We start from the raw sequence: 11,471 nt of genomic DNA on the forward strand, positions 1-11,471 counted from the left end.
TGGTTTCCCAGTGTATATAAGGTATGTTTACACTATACTATAGTCCCTTAAGTGTGCAATAGCATTATGTGTAAAAAATGTACTTAATTTAAAAATATTTTATCACTAAAAAGTGCTATCATCTGCGCTTTCAGCGAGTCATAATCTTTTTGGCCGAGGGAGGGTCCTGACTCCATGTTGATGGCTGCTGATTGACTGATCAGTGGCAGCTGAGGGTTGGGGTGGCTGTAGCAGTTTCTTAAAATGAGACAAAAATGAGGTTTACTGTATTGACTCACTCTTCCTTTCACGAATGATTGCTCTGCGGCACGTGCTGCTGTGTGATAACATTTTACCTGCGGTAGAGCTTCTCTCAAAACTGGAGTCCATCCTGTTCAACCCTGTTGCTGCTTTGTCAATTACATTTATGGAATATTCTAGATCCTTTGTTGTCATTTCAACAGCCTTCACAGCATGTTCACCAGGAATAGATTCCATCTCAAGCCACTTTCTTTGTTCATCCATAAGGAGCGCCTCTTCATCCACTCAAGTCCGATCATAAGCTTGCAGCCACTCAGTCCCATCTTCAGGCTCCATTCTGATGCTAGTTCTCTTGCTGTTTCCACCCCATCCACACTCATTTTCTCCACTGAAGTCATCCATGAGGGTTGTAATCCACTTCTTCCAAACTCCTGTGAATGTTGATATTTTGATCTCTTCCCATGAACCACAGGTGTTCTTAATGGCATCTAGAATGGTGAGTCCTTTTCAGAATGTTTTCAATTTACTTTGTCCAGGTCCAGCAGAAGAATCACTATCTGTGGCAGCTATAGCCTCATGAAATGTATTTCTTGAATACATTTTGAGTGTTGAAATGATTCCTGGATCCATGAAATGGATGCAAAATGGATGCTGTTTGAGCAGGCATGAAAACAACATTAATGCCATTGCCTATCTCCATCAGAGCTTTTGGGTGACCAGGTGCATTGTCAATGAGTAGTAATATTTTGAATCTTTTTTCTGAGCAAAAGTCTCAACAGTGGGCTTAAAATATTCAGTAAACCATGTTGTAAATAGATATGCTGCCATCCAAACTCTGTTGTTCCGTTTACAGGGCACAGACTTAGCATATCTCTTAAGGGCCTTAGAATTTTCAGAACAGTAAATGAGCACTGGCTTCAACTTAAAATCACCAGCTGCATTAGGCCCTGACAAGAGAGTCAGTCTGTCCTTGGAAGCTTTGAAGCCAGGCACTGACTTCCCATCTCTAGCTATGAAAGTCCTAGATGGCATCCTCTTCCAATACAATGTTGTTTGGTCTACACTGAAAATCTGCTGTTTAGTGTAGCCACCTTCATGAGTGATCTCAGCTGGGTCTTCTGGATAACTCACTGCAGTTTCTACACCAGCACTTGCTGCTTCCTTTGCACTTTTATGATATGGAGATGGCTTCTTTCCTTAAACCCCATGACCAAGTCTCTGCTACCTTCGGGCTTTTCTTCTGCAGCTTCCTCACCTCTCTCAGCCTTCACAGAATGGAAGAGTTAGGGCCTTGCTCTGGATTAGGCTTTGGCTTAAGGAATGTTGTGGCTGGTTTGATCTTCTATCCAGACCATTCAAACTTTCTCCATATCTGCAATAAGGCTGTTTCACTTTCTTATCATTCATGTATTCACTGGAGTAGAACTTAATTCCCTTCAAAAGCTTTCCCTTTGCCTTCACTGCTTGGCTAACTGGCCTACCTTTTGGCCTGTCTTGGGTTCATATCATTTCTAGCTTTAGATTTAGAGCGAGAGACGTGGGACTCTTCCTTTCACGTGAACACTTAGAGGCCACTGCAAGGTTTTTCATTAGCCTAATTTCAATATTGCTGTGTCTCAGGGAATAGTGTGGCCCAAGGAGGGGGAGAGAGACGGGAGAACACTGGTTGGTGGAACAACTCAGAACACACACATTTATTAAGTTCACCATCTTATATGGGTGTAGTTTGTGGCTCCCCCAAAACAATTACAATAGTAACACCAAAGATCACTGGTCTCAGGTCACCCTAACAAGTACAATAATAATGAAAATATTTGAAAATTTGTAGGAATCACCAAAAGGCACTCAGAGGCATGGAATGAGCAAATGCTGTTGGGAAATGGCTCTGACAGACTTGCTCGACACAGGGTTGCCATGGACCTTCAGTTTGTAGAAAAAATGCAATGTCTGTGAAGCACAATAAAGCAAAGTGCAGTAAAATGAGGTATGCCTGTATGTGTGTATCCACATTGTGTTTGTGTTATGTTGGCCTACATAAATTAGGATTTGTTTTTCTGTCATGTGAAAAAAATGTGGGGGTCAGCGACCCATGCCTGTCAAGAGGGCTCTTTGGTGCCACTAATGTCCTAGCTTCTATTCGTCTTTTTGTCCCTCAAGGTCATCTGATGGGCTAAGAAGGCCACTAGAATTCCAGCCATCACATAGAATTCAAGGCAGGAAGTAGGAGGAATTGGGGAGGGCAAAAGAGTACCTGTCCCCCATTTAAAATGTTTTTATTTAATTTTTTCAGCTTTGTTGAGGTATAATTGACAATATTTAAAGTGTACAATATGATGATGTGATATGTATGCATACACAGTAAAATGATTCCCACAATCAAGTTAATTAACATAATCATCACCTCATGTAGTTACTTGTTATTTGTTCTGGTGGGTGTTTTTTATTTTTGGGTGAGAATGCTTAAGATCCACTCTCTTGTCAAATTTCAAGTATACAACACAGTATTATTCACTGTAGTCACCATGCTGTGCATTAGACCCCCGGAACTTGTTTATCTTAGAACTGAGAGTTCATATATACCCTTTTACCAACCTCTCCCTATTTCTCTATCCTCCTAGCCCCTGGCAGCCACCATTCTACTCTGTTGCTGTGAGTTTGACTTTTTCCTCTTTCAGATTCCACACATAAGTGATGTCATGCAGTATTTGTCTTTCTCTGTCTGGCCTCTTTCACTTGGCATAATGCCTTCCAATTTGATCCGTGTTGTTGTAAATATCATGATTTCCTTCTTTTCTAAGGTTGAATCATATTCCGTCGTGTGTGTATACACATACATATATATGTACATATGTGTATATATGCATGTATACAATATATATGTGCATATATATATTCCATTTCCCATATATATTCTATATATATCTACAATAGCATACACACACACAAATGGGATATATGGAATGTATATTCTTAATCCATTCATCCACTGACAGACACTTTGGTATCTGCAAAGAACATGAAATTACAGATATCTGTTAGAGATGGTCATTTTATTTCCTTTGGATAAACACCTAGAAGTGGGATTGCTTGATCACATGGTTGGTTTTTTTTTTCTTTTTAATTTTTTGAGGAAACTCTATGCCATTTTCCATAATGACTGTGCCAGTTTACATTCCCACCACAGTGGATAAGGAATTCCTTTTCTCCACAGGGGGGAACCCCTCTTTTAAAAAGCTTTTCTAAAAGCCCCACCCAGTGACTTTCCCTTATGGTTCATTGGACATTCCTATCTGCAAAGAAGGCTGAGAAATGTCAGTTTGTTTTTTGTTTGTTGGCTTAAATGGCATATTTCTACTCTAAATACGTTGTGATTCTCATAGAAGAGACACTGAGTATTTGGTATTAAATCTCTGTCACTTAAGCAAAGGCACAGAACAACTCAGGCACCTGTCCCAGGTCTAACTGACTCAGGTGGATGATGGCAGATGATAGGGCATCCTTGAGGTACTGGCTGTTGGCGCTCTTACTTCCCAGATGGAGTTATCCTTGAAGGGCTTGTGAGGGAGTAGAGGTGAAGGATGAGGATAGAGGCCACCTTGGTGTCACTTTAGGGTGGCCCCCCTTCACTCCTGGACTTCTGAGACATCTCCATATGAGTGCTCTGGTCCCTGTACAAGTTTCCCTGTTTCCTTCTTCTGTAAAATGTGGATGGCAATATGACTCATCAGGCCACAGGGAAGAATAACAAGAAGTTAATACAAAACTTATAGCAAGATTTTTGGCATGTGGTAGATGCTCAAATATGGTAGTGGCTTCTTATGATGATGATGTAAGTGTGAGCCACATACAAGTGCATTTTTGTGTGTGTGCACACATGCTGTACAAACCCGTATGTGTGCATAGGCATGTGCACATGACTGTGGTGGAGGAGATGGCAGGAAAGATGGAATGGGAGACTCTGGCAGGCGGTGTGTGTACCGCGGCTTTGATTCCTTGTGCCTGTGCTCTGCTCTGTCACCACACGGGGTACAGCAGGGCAGGGTGGGACAGTGATGGGCTGGCCTCTCACAGAACTGGGTTTCCATGGGAGGTGCTTTAACATTAAAAATTCCACAGTCCGATTTTGAGGGCAATAGGCAGAAAGAAGCCGGGTTGCCAAGCAACCAGCCATTAACAGGAAATTAGTCACTCATCTCCAAATGTCCTGTCCCATTTCTATTCCACTTCTCCCCATTCTGCCAAACAGAAACACACACACACACACACACACACACATACACACACACACACACACACACACACACACACACGGGCAGGCACCCAGACATACAGACACACACACACACACACACACACACACATACACACAGCAATATATCTACATGCCACAGGAACTCCTAGAGAGAGACTGCTCATTGCCAGGCTCACCACCAGCTTGAGCAGGCAGACCTGTTCTCTCTACCTGTCTCTGCCTCTCCTCCAGAGGCTTCCCGCCCTTGCCCATCCTCTCCATCCATGTCTCAGCGCTATTTATTCAATGGGCCCTGATGTCCGTGTTTGCATATGTTCCTTCTGTCTCCTGGTCAGACCGCAAACTTCCCAAGGACAGGAACTATTTCTCCTTCATGAGGCTGGGAGCTCTCCATGAATGGTGACAGCCAGTCTCTCAAATCTATCCCTAACCTGATCTCTCAAACCCCATGCAACTCTGTCGGAGACCCTGCCCTCAAACCTAACTTTTGACTCACATTTCTTGCTTCATTACTGTGGGCTGTACCTGCTGTCAAAGGGGAGGGGCCATCTCAATACTCACTCAGGGTGGGTAAGTCATTGATAACCCTCATGGGGAAAGGAGAGGGAGCAGAACAACCCTGTTTATCTCCCAGAACCAGCAAAGCAAGACCAGTGTTTGCAGGCTCAGGTCAAGGACTCCTTTTGCCTCAACCCCCTCCCAACAGAGAAGGATGAAGCAGGGGCCTCGTAGGTCACCTGGTGCCTCCCTCCACTGGAGCATTCCCCTTCCTTGGATCCATCTTGCCCTGGTTGTAGTGGGTGATGCTGGGGTCCTCACAGATACAAATATATGTGGAGAGAAAGCCCAATCCACAGGATCACCATTCCCACCCTGAGCCCTATTTCTAGAAATTTGACCTTGAATCCTGAAGACCGTTCTCACACTGTCCCTCCCTCCACACATCCAGTGACACAGACAACTGATGTTTAATTAGTAATGTCAATTGGGCCAGACAGTGTGCTAGACTCTGTTGTGATTCTCCCCCAGAAGGAGCACATGGCCCAGGAAAAGTAGCACACATGTTAGTAATCAATTCCAGTTGTTAAGTTCCCAGTGGAGTCACATGAAAGGCTATGGAGACCCAAGAAGTGATTCAATTTTTAGAGGTTGAGTGGGGGATGGGGGGAGAGAGAAACCAAGGAGCAGGTGATCTTTCAGCTGGGCTTTGGTGTACGTATAGGAGTTTGCTAGAGAGAAATGTTTGGGAGAGTGTGGGAGAGAGGGCATCCCAAGAAGAGCTAATAGCCTTTCAGGATTCTGGGGAGAGTATTGAGTTTGGTAAGTTCTTTACAGATTTTGGACACTAACCCTTTATCTGATATGTCATTTGCAAATATCTTCTCCCATTCTGCCGGTTGCCTTTTAGTTTTGTTGATTGTTTCCTTTGCAGTGTAGAAGCTTTTTATCTTGCTGAGGTCTCAATAGTTCATTTTTCCTTTAATTTCCCTTGCCTTCAGAGAGTCTTGCTGTGTTTTGGAAGTTAACATTTAAAGATCAGGGGATGGTTAGGGCACCTGTGTGGCTCAGGCGGTTGAGCATCTGACTTCGGCTCATGTCATGATCTCACAGCTTGTGAGTTCGAGCCCTGCGTTAGGCTCTGTGCTGACAGCTCAAAGCCTGGAGCCTGCTTCCAATTCTGTGTCTCCCTCTCTCTCTGCCCCTAACCCACTTGCATTCTGTCTCTGTCTCTCTCAAAAATAAATGAACATTAAAAAAATTTAAAGATCATGGGATGGGAACAAGGAGGTTCAGTCCCCAGCTCTGACCCTGACTAGCTGTGCATCCTTGCACAATTTATGCCACCTCTCTGGGCTTTGTTTTCTCATTTGTAAAACAATGGGACTGGGGTGATCTCTGAGGTTCTCCTCAACTCTGACGACCCAACTGTGTGTTCTTTTTAATATGAAATGTATTGTCAAATTGGTTTCCATACAACACCCAGTGCTCATCCCAACAGGTGCCCTCCTCAATGCTTATCACCCACCCTCCCCTCCCTCCCACCCCCCATCAACTGAACCGTGGTTTTGTATGTGTGGTATTCATGTGACAAAGGGGAAAGGAAAGTCAGGTGGGTGTGGGCAGGGGCTGCACATGTGGGTCTGCAAACTACATGGTCTTCCTTCTCACATCTTGACCCTTCCCTCCAATGCCTTCCGGGGGTCACCAGACAGCACAGACCATTCGTAGAGTTGCAGTGACCTTTGTAGAAAATCGCCCATTTCAAAAGCTTTAACTAAATTTCCAATCAATGTGGGAGGCTTTTCAGCAGGCACTGAGAGGTGTCCTGGAGTGACAAAGTAGGCTGGCAGGTGTCCTGGATACCAACAACAGGTAGTGCTGAGGTCACTTCTGCCTGACAGTGCTCTGAGCTGGGAGAGTGGTAACGTTTTGTTTCCCTGAAGCACTAGCTTGTAAGGGGCATTCTATTTTTTTTTTTTTTTTTTTTTTTTTAGTGCTTATTTATTTATTTATTTTGAGAGAGAGAGGGAGAGAGAGAGCAGGGGAGAGGCAGAGGGAGAAGGAGAGAAAGAATCCCAAGCAGGCTCTGCATTGTCAACACAGCACCTGATGCAGGGCTCGAATGAACCGTGAGATCCTAACCTGCGCCAAAAAGTCAAGAGTCAGAGGAGGTGCCCAGAAGGGAGAAGGCCCCCAAGACAGGCTGATGGCATGCTGTTGTTCAGGGTAAGCTCCTTCCCCAGGGCTACGGGAGCTCTCAGAGCTTGCACAGTGACTTCTGGGCAGGGCGGGGGGGGGTGCCCTCCCGCTGCCAGGCAGAGGGACTCCTGGAACCCACTGACCCCATCTCAGCCTCCCATAATCATGATTTTCAATGCCCTTCAAGGCCTCAGGAAAGGGGACACTCTTGCAGTGACAGGAGCAGGGCCAGGAGAGCTTGACTGCTGCCCCTGTCCCCCAGGGTGGTCACCGCTTCCTGGCCCGAGGCTTTGAATCTTCTTCAAAGCCTTTTCTGTAATGTGAAAGAAATGTAATTTATTTGTCAAATCAAAGGCTCCTTAGCTGTGCAGAGACTGCTCAGCCCAAACATCCTTGCCTTGGGCAGAGCAGGGGCCCAATGACTTGCCACGGGTGTGCTTGTGCATATTTAATTTAATTTATATTTATGGAGCTCTGGGCTGCCTGCCTATGAGGGGCCCGTGTGCTTGAACGTCCCCTTCTGCGGGCACTTCTGTCTATAGGGAGGCATGCATACCTGTGTACGTGGCATACATCCACGCACAAGTTCCCTCCAGCATCTGTGGTCACACATCTTGTGCAGGCCTGGCTGGGTGGTTCCGGCTGCTGGGTGCCTGTGTGAAGATGCCAATGGGATGCAGGAGGAGGGCAGACAGAAAGCTTGTGCTGGGTGCCCAGACCACACGAGAATCTCTGAGAAGCTGTTGGAGGCTGGGGGGCCAGGGTGTGGAGGGTGGGAAAGGCCCAGGTCTTTTGAAATCCAACATCACCACTCGTGAGGGGCTTAAGGGGGTCAGTGCCTCTGTCTGCCCTCCATCTGGTCAAAGGCTTCCCCACTGTAGCCCCTTATACCTTATCGTGAACCCTGTAAGCACCAGTCCAGCCTCCTTTCCCCATTGGAGCAGGGGCTGGCAGCTGGCTGGGGAGGGAGGAAGAGGGTAAACATAGAAGGAGCTTCTTGGGCAGCTGGATGGAGGAGAGACTGAGTGAAATGGGGGCATGTGCATTACCTTTCCCAAGAGAGGGGCAGACAGTAACAGGTGGATCCCCTGGATTGCATCCCCAAGGCTGGGCACCCTTCTCCCTCCTTAGAGGCCAACAGACCTTGTCTGAAGGGTCTGGGGAGGCAGCAATGACGTGGACTGAAGGGCCAGACATAAAAGGACGGTTTCATCACCCAGATGGGAGTTACATTCTCAGTTTTTACAGGGCCCTTGAGAAGAAGAGGCAGGTTTTTCTACTTGGAGCTGGCTGGGTTTGGGGAAGGTGCTGATGAACTTGAAAGGAGGCATTGGGTGCAGTTGGGGAGGGGCCACCCCATCTCAGCATGGAAGGGGCTGAAGGGGATTATTTTTTGCAAAAGGTAGGGTGGGGGAGGGGGTCTCAGTCTCCCCATACCCCGCTGCTCTCTCACCTTTCTGAGCTTCCTCTTCCCGGGGTTCTTTCTCTCCCTGGTTTCTCCATCCAGACTCTCCTAAGCGCAGCTGGTCAGCCTCTCCCCGTTTTCTGAGGGACCACTGCATGCCTGGCTCCTCTCTGTGATGTCACCAGAAGGTTCCCCTGCTCCCTCGCCTAGGGCAGGGAGGCACTACACACTGCCTAAGATTCCCTCCATGCCTCCCAGCTCCCCCTCTCTAGGAACCCGAAAGCTCTCAGGATTGTTAAAGAACGGTGTGGTGTGTAATTAACATTCCAGGCTGGTGGGTGTGCAGGTACCGCAGGACTCTGGGAACCAGGGTGTCTGGTGGGGGGTGGGGGGGATCACCTTGCTCACGTGTTCCCCTTGTTTCTCCCTCCCTTCCCCCCTCCACCCCGGTGTGCGTGGATTCACACGTGTGCTCCTTTTCTGCATCTGTCTGTTCTCCTCCCTGTTCCCTCCCTCCTTCCCAGGTCCTGCTCTCCTGGACTCCCGCTGCCTCTCAGGCTTTCATTGTTAGTGTTTTTTCCACTTCCTGCTTCTCGCCCTAGTGTCTGCCTGCCTCTTTCTCTCCAAGTGTTCTGATCTTGCTTTCGGTTCCTCTCCCTGTCTCCCTTCAGGTCTCCCTCTGTCAACCTGTCTCCATCTCTCCCCATACCCCACCCCTCCCTTTCTGACTGTAAATGTTCAAATACATGAAAAAGGCCAAACCCCATGTGCCTGGCAGTAGAAAGTACCTTTGCAACCCCAGGAGCGTGGCAGAGACTGTGTGGTACAAAGGGTTCCCAATTACTGCCTCTCAGTGCTGGGTTGACTGCTCTAAAAAAAGAGGAATTACGGGTAAAGAGGCCGTGGCGAGGCCGTGGGGCTGGAGGTTAGGCCGGCAGAAGTGAGTGTGAAGGGAAGTGAGCATTTTCTCAGTCCCAGGATGCTCTGGGGGTCATTTTCACGCCTTTCCTCACCTGACTCCAGATCCAGAGCACAAGCCTTCTCTTCATCTGGGTCCCCCTGAAGGTTGGTGCTTACACCCACCGGGAACCCCACATGCAGGTAGACCATCAGACTCCCCTGTCACCCCCTGTGAGGTATGGTAGCCCCACTGTTCCTGGGCTCCAACTCTGTCACAGGCTCCAAATTCCCTTCTTATCTCAGTGACCATCTGTCTCCCAGGAGCTACCCTAACCCATACTTCACTCACTTCTATTCCTTCTGACTTTTTTGTCTAATGGGGGGAGAGGAGGTGGGAAGGGGCTTTCCAAAAGGAAAACTTGACCTTTTCGTGTTTAGGAGGACCACCTCTGAGAGGCATAGGAGAAGCTGGCATGGATTCTAGAATGAAAGATCCATCCGGCTCTCCCTTGTGTCCTTGGGCAAGTTATTTTGTCTCTTGGAACCTCGGTTTCTTCATGTGTGAAGTGTGGGTTTCACTGCATCCCCCTTACAAAATAATAATAATAGTATCTGAGAGGTAACACCCACCTCGAGGGGCCATTTGTTAGGAACCAGTGTGGTTGGTGGTCTGCCAGGCCATAAACACAGTGGCCATTCAGAGCCACAAGTAATGTCGCTTGGACAATAGTTTTGCTGTTCCATACTCGAGTTTGCCCAGGAGGTCCAAGTGGATTTCAGCAGGTGTTGGTGACCTGTTTACATCCATTTCTTTTTTTTGTTTGTTTGTTTATTTATTTATTTTGACAGAGATAGAGTGGGGGGTGTGCAGAAAGACACAGAGAGAGAGAATCCCAAGCAGGCTCTGCGCTATCAGCACAGAGCCCCATATGGGGCTCAAACTCACGAACCTTGAGATCATGACATGAACCAAAATCAAGAATCAGACGCCTAATTGACTGAGCCCTCCCAGGCGTCCCTACATCCATTTCTGAATGAAAGGCAGTCTTTGGGCAGCATGCATCGCAGGTGCTGTCGGTACCCACCTGCTTCAGCCCTTGACCTTCCCTTGTACTGGCCCAAATGCCAGGTGATGGCACCTGTGACTTGGCATGAGGCCCTCTCTGCAGTCTGCTGGGGCAGGACAGAGGTACTGGGAATTGCAGCCCCTGGGAACAGCCCTCCATGGCTGTAGGAAGCTGGTGGATACATACCTCAGCTCCCTCACCCCAGGAAGGAAACCTCTGAGGCTCGGTGCCAGTGTCACCTGAGGTCCCCTGCAGGACTGAAGTCCAACTTCCACTATGTTAACCCACTTGATGGCACATCCCATGTTGGTTCTTCACCTTCTCTGTCCCTCCTCTGTCCCTCTGTCCCTTTATCTCCCAATTAGCTACTTGTGCCATATCTTTGCTTCTACAAGAAACCAAGATGGATGGTATTGTGCTAAGATTTTGGGTCTCAGGGTCAGGAGCCCTGGGCTCTCTTTCTACCGTTGATGTCACTTAATTGAGCGTTCTTGCCTCTCAACCAATTTTGATCTTAGTGTTCTGATCTAAGAAATGGGGCTACTAAGGGGGTCCTGGGTGGCTCTGTTGGTTAAGCGTCCAACTTTGGCTTAGGTCACTGATCTCACAGTTTATGGGTTCGAGCCCCATGTCTGGCTCTGTGCTGACGGCTCAGAGCCTGGTGCCTGTTTCAGATTCTGTGTCTCCCTGTCTCTCTCTGCCTCTCCCCTGCTCGTGCTCTGTCTCTCAAAAATAAATACACATTAAAAATTTTTTTTAAAAAAGAGTTGATGTAAAGAGGGGAAAAAATAAAAGTAAACCATAAAGCAACGTAAGGATTTCCCGTTGTCATTTAGTAGTTCATCTCTCTGTTCAGCCTCGGCATCAAAAGTCTGTTTGGGAGTGGAGGACTCTGGGCGGCTGTCCC

At 47.5% G+C, this 11,471-nt stretch overlaps 1 long non-coding RNA gene across 1 annotated transcript; it reads right to left on the reverse strand.

The window, feature by feature from the left end:
• Nucleotides 1-6,995: 6,995 nt before the first annotated feature.
• On the reverse strand, nt 6,996-8,731 carry LOC125938273 (uncharacterized). Its single transcript, XR_007462652.1, has 3 exons — nt 8,646-8,731; nt 7,749-7,845; nt 6,996-7,135 (listed from the first exon to the last, which is right to left on the reverse strand). It is a non-coding gene; the product is annotated as an uncharacterized LOC125938273 (long non-coding RNA).
• Nucleotides 8,732-11,471: the final 2,740 nt, after the last annotated feature.

Source organism: Panthera uncia (genome assembly GCF_023721935.1).
Source record: "Panthera uncia isolate 11264 chromosome B2 unlocalized genomic scaffold, Puncia_PCG_1.0 HiC_scaffold_24, whole genome shotgun sequence".
Lineage (NCBI taxonomy): Eukaryota > Metazoa > Chordata > Mammalia > Carnivora > Felidae > Panthera > Panthera uncia.